Source organism: Sesamum indicum, linkage group LG11, assembly GCF_000512975.1.
Source record: "Sesamum indicum cultivar Zhongzhi No. 13 linkage group LG11, S_indicum_v1.0, whole genome shotgun sequence".
Classification (NCBI taxonomy): Eukaryota; Viridiplantae; Streptophyta; class Magnoliopsida; order Lamiales; family Pedaliaceae; genus Sesamum; species Sesamum indicum.
In genome coordinates, this window is record NC_026155.1 from 1998985 (window position 1) to 2006390 (window position 7406).

Sequence of the window (7406 nt, forward strand, 5' to 3'; positions counted from 1 at the left end):
TTTGACTTCTCTCACCTTGTCTCCTAGAGGAAATTTTAGCTTCATATGGTACCTAGAAACAACTGCATGGAAAGTGATCAGAGTGGGTGGTCCTAAAATCTGATATATGCTTATAGCATATCCACAACTCGGAAGCGAACCGTTCTGGTCCTCCTGGTGGATTCCGTGCCCAAAGAAAGGGGAAGCAAAATTTATCCCAATGGGTGTACGACTTCACCTGCAAAGCCGTACAATGAGGTATCCAGGGGCTCTAGCGGGATATCCCCTAGCTCTATCTGTTGATATACTTTGTAGATTAGGACATTCGCAGAGCTACCTGAATCCACAAAGATACGTTGATTAGTATTGATGTGTATGACCTAAAAAAACTTGGCCCAGAAGGGGTACTGGAGTCCAAGCTAAGCCTATCAACCCAAGAAGAAGGTAGCCCACCAAAATGAACCCGGATCTAACCCATGAAGGAGACCTGGTAAAATGCTTTTCCAACCACAGGCCTACATTCAAGGCCCAACTACGATGGCCCAGGAGAAAAGGAAGAGCCCCCAAGACTCAGGACTCCCAAACCTAGACGGATTCCCCGTAGAATAGGAGTATACTCATGCCAGGAATCCTCCCCTAGGCGAAGACGTGTTGCTGTGAGATGATTTGTTGGAGATAAAAAAATCATGCCTTGTACACACATATCTTGCCTCCTTTCTCGAGAATAAAGGTAATGTGCTGAATCCCAGTAGAGAGGGACGGACCTCTATATATACAGGTGCAGTCCCCCAATGGGGACACCTTCTAGCATCTGGGAAATTGCTCTCTACTCTTGCTTTGGCTAATGAATTGCATTTTGACCATAATTTTCTCTACGAATTTCTTACTCATGCCGATTTCTCATTACAATTTATTTTTATGATTATTTATTCCTAAATTCAAGACTAACTTGAGCGTCAGAGTGTTAACATGTTATTTTGCATATTCCTTTTCTCAAGTTCTTTTGCTTGATCAGCCTAAGCTCATCATCAAGGTCCAAGTTTGTTGGATCCGTGCTAAAATCTCACGCATCAAGTGGCGCCGCCTGTAGGAAACTTGAGTTAAAGATGTGACTTATCATGGAAACCCCTAACAATAAGACAAACAAACAAAAGGTTGTGGAAGCAGGTATAATCAGACTTTGTAGGTCGTTGCTAGAATGTCTCTAACCCCGATTGGTGGAGGATATACCCCAGCACTCCCTGCACCGATGTCGCCCCTAGAGCGGTGGATCCTGTGGTCGACCCCCCAAGACAAAGTACCTCTTCGGATACCACTTCCAGATAGATTTCTCCAACCTTGTTAGGCGCAATCCAGTAGGTAGTCGTGATAGTAATTTGAGAGCTATGGTAGTGCTTGTTCCTGCCCACACAACCCCATATTAGAAGCATACGTTCCTGAAGAAGGAATAGAAGGAGACATAGTTAAAGGAGACTCCCCCGTATCTAGGTCCCAAATGGTTAAGAGATAAGGGCCCCCTCCAGCAGCCCCTCAGGAGGTCCCCCGGCAATGGATGGCACAACCGAATACCTGCAGAAGTGTCTACAAGACGTCTAGTATCAAATTGCAGGGCCCCTTAAAGACGAGCAACAAGTACCCCAGACGAACTTCCAGTAAATTTCCACACCCTGGATATTGCTGAATATGATGGGACGACTGATCCTCAAGAGCATCTATCGCGTTTTGAGAATGCAGCTCTTTTACATAGATACACAAACGGAATCAAATATTGTGCTTTTGTTACCACCTTCACGATGGCCGCACAATAAAAGTTCAATCAGTTGCCTGTGGCAGCGATAGGAAGTTTTCAAGAGATTCAATCTCTCTCTTTTTACATCAATTCGCCAGCAGTCGAAAGCTTAGGAAAATGGAGCTCAGTCTTTTTGCCATACGCCAAAAGGACAATGAGCCTTTGAAGGAGTACTTGCAGAGGTCAATATTTGCTGCCTTAGAGGTGCCCTCCGCCACTCAAGAAGGCCAATGGTTTCTCACAAGGACTTTTGGAGGGGGATTTCTTCAAGTCCTTGGCTAAGAAACCCGTCTCCAAGTTTGATGCTTTTTTATCTTGTGCTGCAAAATATATCAATATGAAGGACTCCCAGGCTGCTAAAAACGAGAGTTGTGAGAAAAAAAGGAAAGACACGAGGGAGGAGGCTCCCTCCAAGAAGCCTCGAACTGATTTTTGGGACAAGAAGCCACGCTTCTAGAGGATGAATACAGTATACACCCCTTGACGGTACCTATCACTCAAGTTCTTATGGCGGTTGAAGGAAAATGCCTATTAGTTCATCCCAAGTCATGGAGAGATGGCCCCCAATGCCCTAAGTCCGACAAATGCTATCGTTTTCACAATGACTACTATCATACCACTAAAGAGTGTCGGCATCTGAATAATAAGATTGAAAAACTTATCCAAAATGGATATTTGCAGGAGTATGTTTGCTGGGACAAAAGCTCGAGGAATAGCTCCATATCGAATGTAGGAGACAGATAAGGCAAAGGAAATAAAAGTTTCCAGTCCTGAGTCTCTCCCAAGTGAAGAGGACAAAAATGCATTTGGGGGGAGGGCTGAGGCTAATGACCCTCCCTATAAAGAAGTTATACGAATGATTATAGGAGGCTCAAATGTAGGTGACTCCCATACTAGAAAGGCTTAAGTCAGAGAGGTACACGAAATAACTATAAAGGAAATATCATCGCCGGGGCAACGCAGGACACCCCTCTCATCCAGTTTGGAATAGTAGCATGGGCAAGTACTAAAAATTCTCATAATGAAGCCCTAGTCATCACAACATTATTGGCAAATTATGAAGTAGGAACCATCTTCATAGATTCAGGAAGTTCTGCAGACATATTGTTAAGAGAGGTATACAATCAGATGCAGTTAGGGACACCCCCCTGGAAATGGTGAACACCACCCTATACGATTTCGGGGGAGAAGTAGTTCACCCTCGGGGCATGGTTTCACTCCAATTGACTCTAGGTACTGGAACTACTTGAAAGACTTGCTTGTTAAAATTTTTAATGGTGGATACACCCTCTGCTTCCAACGTCATCTTGGGGAGACCCACCCTTAACGCTCTCTGAGCAGTAATTTCCACCTATCATATGAAGATTAAGTTTCCTACATCTGGCGGCATAGGAGAAGTACACGGAGACCTCCTCCAATCTCGCAAATGTTACATGGAAGCAATATGCAAAGGGTAGAAAGAAATAAGAATGAAATGCTTAAGAAGGCAACCCCGAGCATGCGAGGGAACGGGACTGTAGAAGATTAAGAGAGTGAGGGGACATCCCCCAAGGTTTAGCCAGTTGAAGAGTTAATGAATATTGAACTTGTACCGGAGATCTAGAAAAAATTACACAAATTGGTTCTTAGATGGATGACGGAATACGTGAAGAATTAATCCAATGTTTACGTCGCAATGTGAACATCTTTACATGGACCCTCCAAGATTTAGAAGGGGTCGATCCTAATGTCATTACACATCACCTCAATATAGATCACAGCACCAAGCCAGACAAACCAAAGAAGAGACACTTTGGACCTGAAAAAGATAAGATAATCCAAGTTGAAGTCGACAAATTACTGGCAGCAGGACATCAAAGAAATACAATTTCTTGATCAGCTATCCAATGTTGTATTAGTACCCAAACCTGGTGGAAAATGAAGAATGTGTATTGACTTCAGGGACCTCAATAAGGCGTGCCCTAAAGATATTTATCCTTTATCGAAAATTGATCAGCTAGTGGATTCTACATCAGGATGTGGATTGTTAAGCATGATGGACGCATCTCAAGGATATCATTAAATAATGCTGGCTCTAAAAGATCGTAAAAGAGTCAGTTTCATCACCTCCGCTGGAACATCCTGTTATGTGGCTATGTCATTTGGCCTAAAGAATGCAAGGGCCACCTACCAACATTTGGTAGATAATATATTTTGCCCACAAATTGGAAAGAACGTTGAGCACGTGGACGATATGCTGGTTAAAAGAGCAAGGAGACCAAGGACCATGTTGTAGATTAGAAAATATTCTCTATTTTGAGGAGCTATTGATTAAAGCTTAATCCCAAAAAAATGCGCCTTTGGTATAAAAGGGGGACGTTTCCTAGGGTTTATGGTCACCCAAAGAGGAATATAAGCCAACCTCCTAAAGATTAAAGCCATCTTAGACATAAAGGCACCTCCAACGTTAATGAAGTACAAAGACTGCTGGGAGGGTGGCAGCACTCAACCGTTTTATCCCCAAGTCAGCAGAGAAATGTTTGCCTTTCTTAAAGTATTACGAAAGGCAAAAAATTTTGAATGGGACATTGCATGTCAACAAGCCCTTGCACTTGTCATTACAACTAGAAGATTGCGTCCCTATTTTCTCTCACATCCTATTCGAATAAGGACAAACCTTACTTTGAAACAAACTCTAGGCAAGCCAGACACATTAGGACGACTAGTTAAATGGGAAGTAGAGTTAAGTGAGTATGACATCTCATACTTGCCCCGGACAACCATCAAGGCTTAGACTTTAGCCGACTTTATCTCTGTGACAACAGACGTCTGAAAAAGACACCGCCGCTAGCTAAAAAATGGCTATTACATGTAGATGGTTCATCTACAATTCAAGGTAGTGGTGCAGGCATAGTTATTACTTCACCTCAAGGAGAAGATCTACAATTCGCCGTGAAATTTGGTTTAAAGCTTCCGACAACGAGGCTGAATACGAAACACTCGTTATAGGTCTCAAAATAGCACATGAAGTAGGAGCTAGACATCTGATAGCTTATTCATATTCATAGCTAATAGTCAAACAAGTGGAAGGTTCATACGAAGCGAAGGAAGAAAATATGATACAATACCTGCAGCAGATAGTAGAATTAAAGACAGGATTCAAGAGTTTCCAACTCATTCAAGTCCCAAGGGAGGAAAATGTTGAAGCAGACTGCCTTTCCAAACTTGACAGCACTTTAGAAGATTGTAGGACGAGGCATATTACTATACAATACCTCCCCAGACCAAGAGCTCTAGTTCATATTCAAGCAATATCTTCCATAGGAGATTGGAGGATGCCTGCTATCCGATGGCTCGAATAGGGATACCTCCCTGACAATAGGTGGGAGGCAGCAAAACTCAGGGCTCGAGCTATGCACTTCCTACTACAAGGTGGAATCCTCTACAAGAAATCCTTCACACACTCCTTACTCCAGTGCTTGTCACAGCAAGGAGTACATATTTTGAAAGAAATACACAGTGATTGTTATGGAGCTCATATGGGAACATGGATCCTCACTAACAAAGCACTGCAGGTTTGATACTTCTGGCCTTCGATGAAATAAGATGCACGAAAATTGGTAAGCAAATGCAAGAAGTGCCAGAAGCACTCCTCTCTCATACATCAACCTGCGGAGCCCCTTACAACCATGTTGTCACCTTGTCCCTTCGCACAATAGGGGATAGATATTGTTGGGCCTTTTCCCTAGCTCCCGACCAAAAGAGAATTTCTTCTAGGAGCCATCAACTACTTCACCAAATAGGTAGAGGCTGAGCCACTCACCCGTATCACAAAGGCAGAGGTGATGAAATATATATGGAGGAATATCATCTGCCTTTTTGGACTCCCTCGAGAAATAATCTCAGACAATAGCCGACAGTTCCAAGATCATAGAATACAAGATTGGTGTAAAGGGTTACATATCAAACAAAGATTCACATCAGTAGCACACCCCAAATCCAATGGGCAAGTGGAAGTCACTAACTGAATCCTAGTGAATCAAAAGAAGACTAGAACTAGACGGTGGAAACTAGACATAACAAGTAACAAGTGTCTTATAGGCATACCACACAACCCCTCGAGGGTCTACGAGAGAGAGTCCCTGTACAATGATTTATAGAACTGAGGTAATCGTCCCTGCAAAATTGGGGGTACCCTCCCATAGAATTTTACACTTATCTAAAGAAAACAATACTGAGTTGCTAAAAGAAAATCTGGATTTTATCAAAGAATTGAGACAGAAAGCTTTCATTCGCATTCAAAGGCACAAGAACGCTATGATTAATGCCCACAATAGAAGAGTAAAAATACGAAGTTTTCAAGTTGGAGGTCTAGTAGAAAGAAGGGTGGATACTTTGAAACCAGTGGAAAAACTAGACCCCACATAGGAAAGACTCTTTAAAGTTGCAGAGTAACAGGATAAGGAGCATATGAGTTAGAAGATCTTAAGGGACCGCGTCTTTGAAACATACACAACCTCAAGAAATACTATGAATGAAGAAACACACCCTCCAATAAGTCCTCTTGAAGGGCTCCCCCTAAATACGTCCTACTGAAAGACACCTTCAAATAATTCCTCCTGAAGGACTCCCTCTAAATACGTTCTCCTAAAGGAAACCTTCCACTAAGTCCTCTTGAAGGATTCCCCCTTCTCGAATGACATCCCGCAATCGGCTTCTTAAAGAAGGACAAGTTTTTTCTGAAGAATGTCTTCATGAACAAACATTAAAGGCCAAAACATTATCAGTGAACGAAGACTGCATGGGTATTTTCTCATCTAGGGTATCCCCCAAAGAGGTATACTTTCTTTCATTTTTTACATATTGAGGCGAGGCACAAAAAACCATATGAGTAAAACCCTGCTAAAAATTATACAGGCTTCCATCATCAAGGGAGTTTTCGGGTCCCCCATTGTAAGCCCTCATACGCCTCTCATTCACTTCTCTTTATATAGTTACATTTCACAATACAATGTGAACAATAACCCCATTCTTGAGAACACAAGATGCTGGAAATTCAAAGGCTCATGCCCCATGAAAAGTATCTCTCGTATTATGCTACTCCAAGGAAGGTATAAGTACCTCATCAGTCAAGAAGGCAATGCAAACTACATGATAAACATCAAAGTAGGACGTAAAGCAGAAATAAAAGGCATCACATTACGACCCCCGGCCTTAAACATGGCCCAGGGCAGAGCAAAAATAGTATCCAACCAAAGAAAACTTAAATTAAATGGGGGGAAAGGAGCAGAGCAGAAAAATTAAATTGTTTCAAGCCAACACAAAGGGGGGGGGAGATCATACTACATCATCATATTTTTCCCCACAGTCGGGGTTTTCCTTTTCTTTCTCAGGTAGGGCATCAGGAGCACTCATAGAAGAGGTGAGAGGTCCTGTATTAGAAGCCAAGGGGGCATCTTCTTCCTTCGACTCGCGAGCGCTTTCACCGAGGATGTCCCCAATTATAGAGTCAATTGTCGCTTCAATGGGGGAACTCCTTACGTCTGCTTCAACCTCCCCAAATAGATGATCTAAGTCTCTTTCTTTAGAGTCAAAGTTTTGCAGGATCAGCATAAAATGGGAACAAAGTATAGTTAAAGAATGAAGGAAGAAATAAACC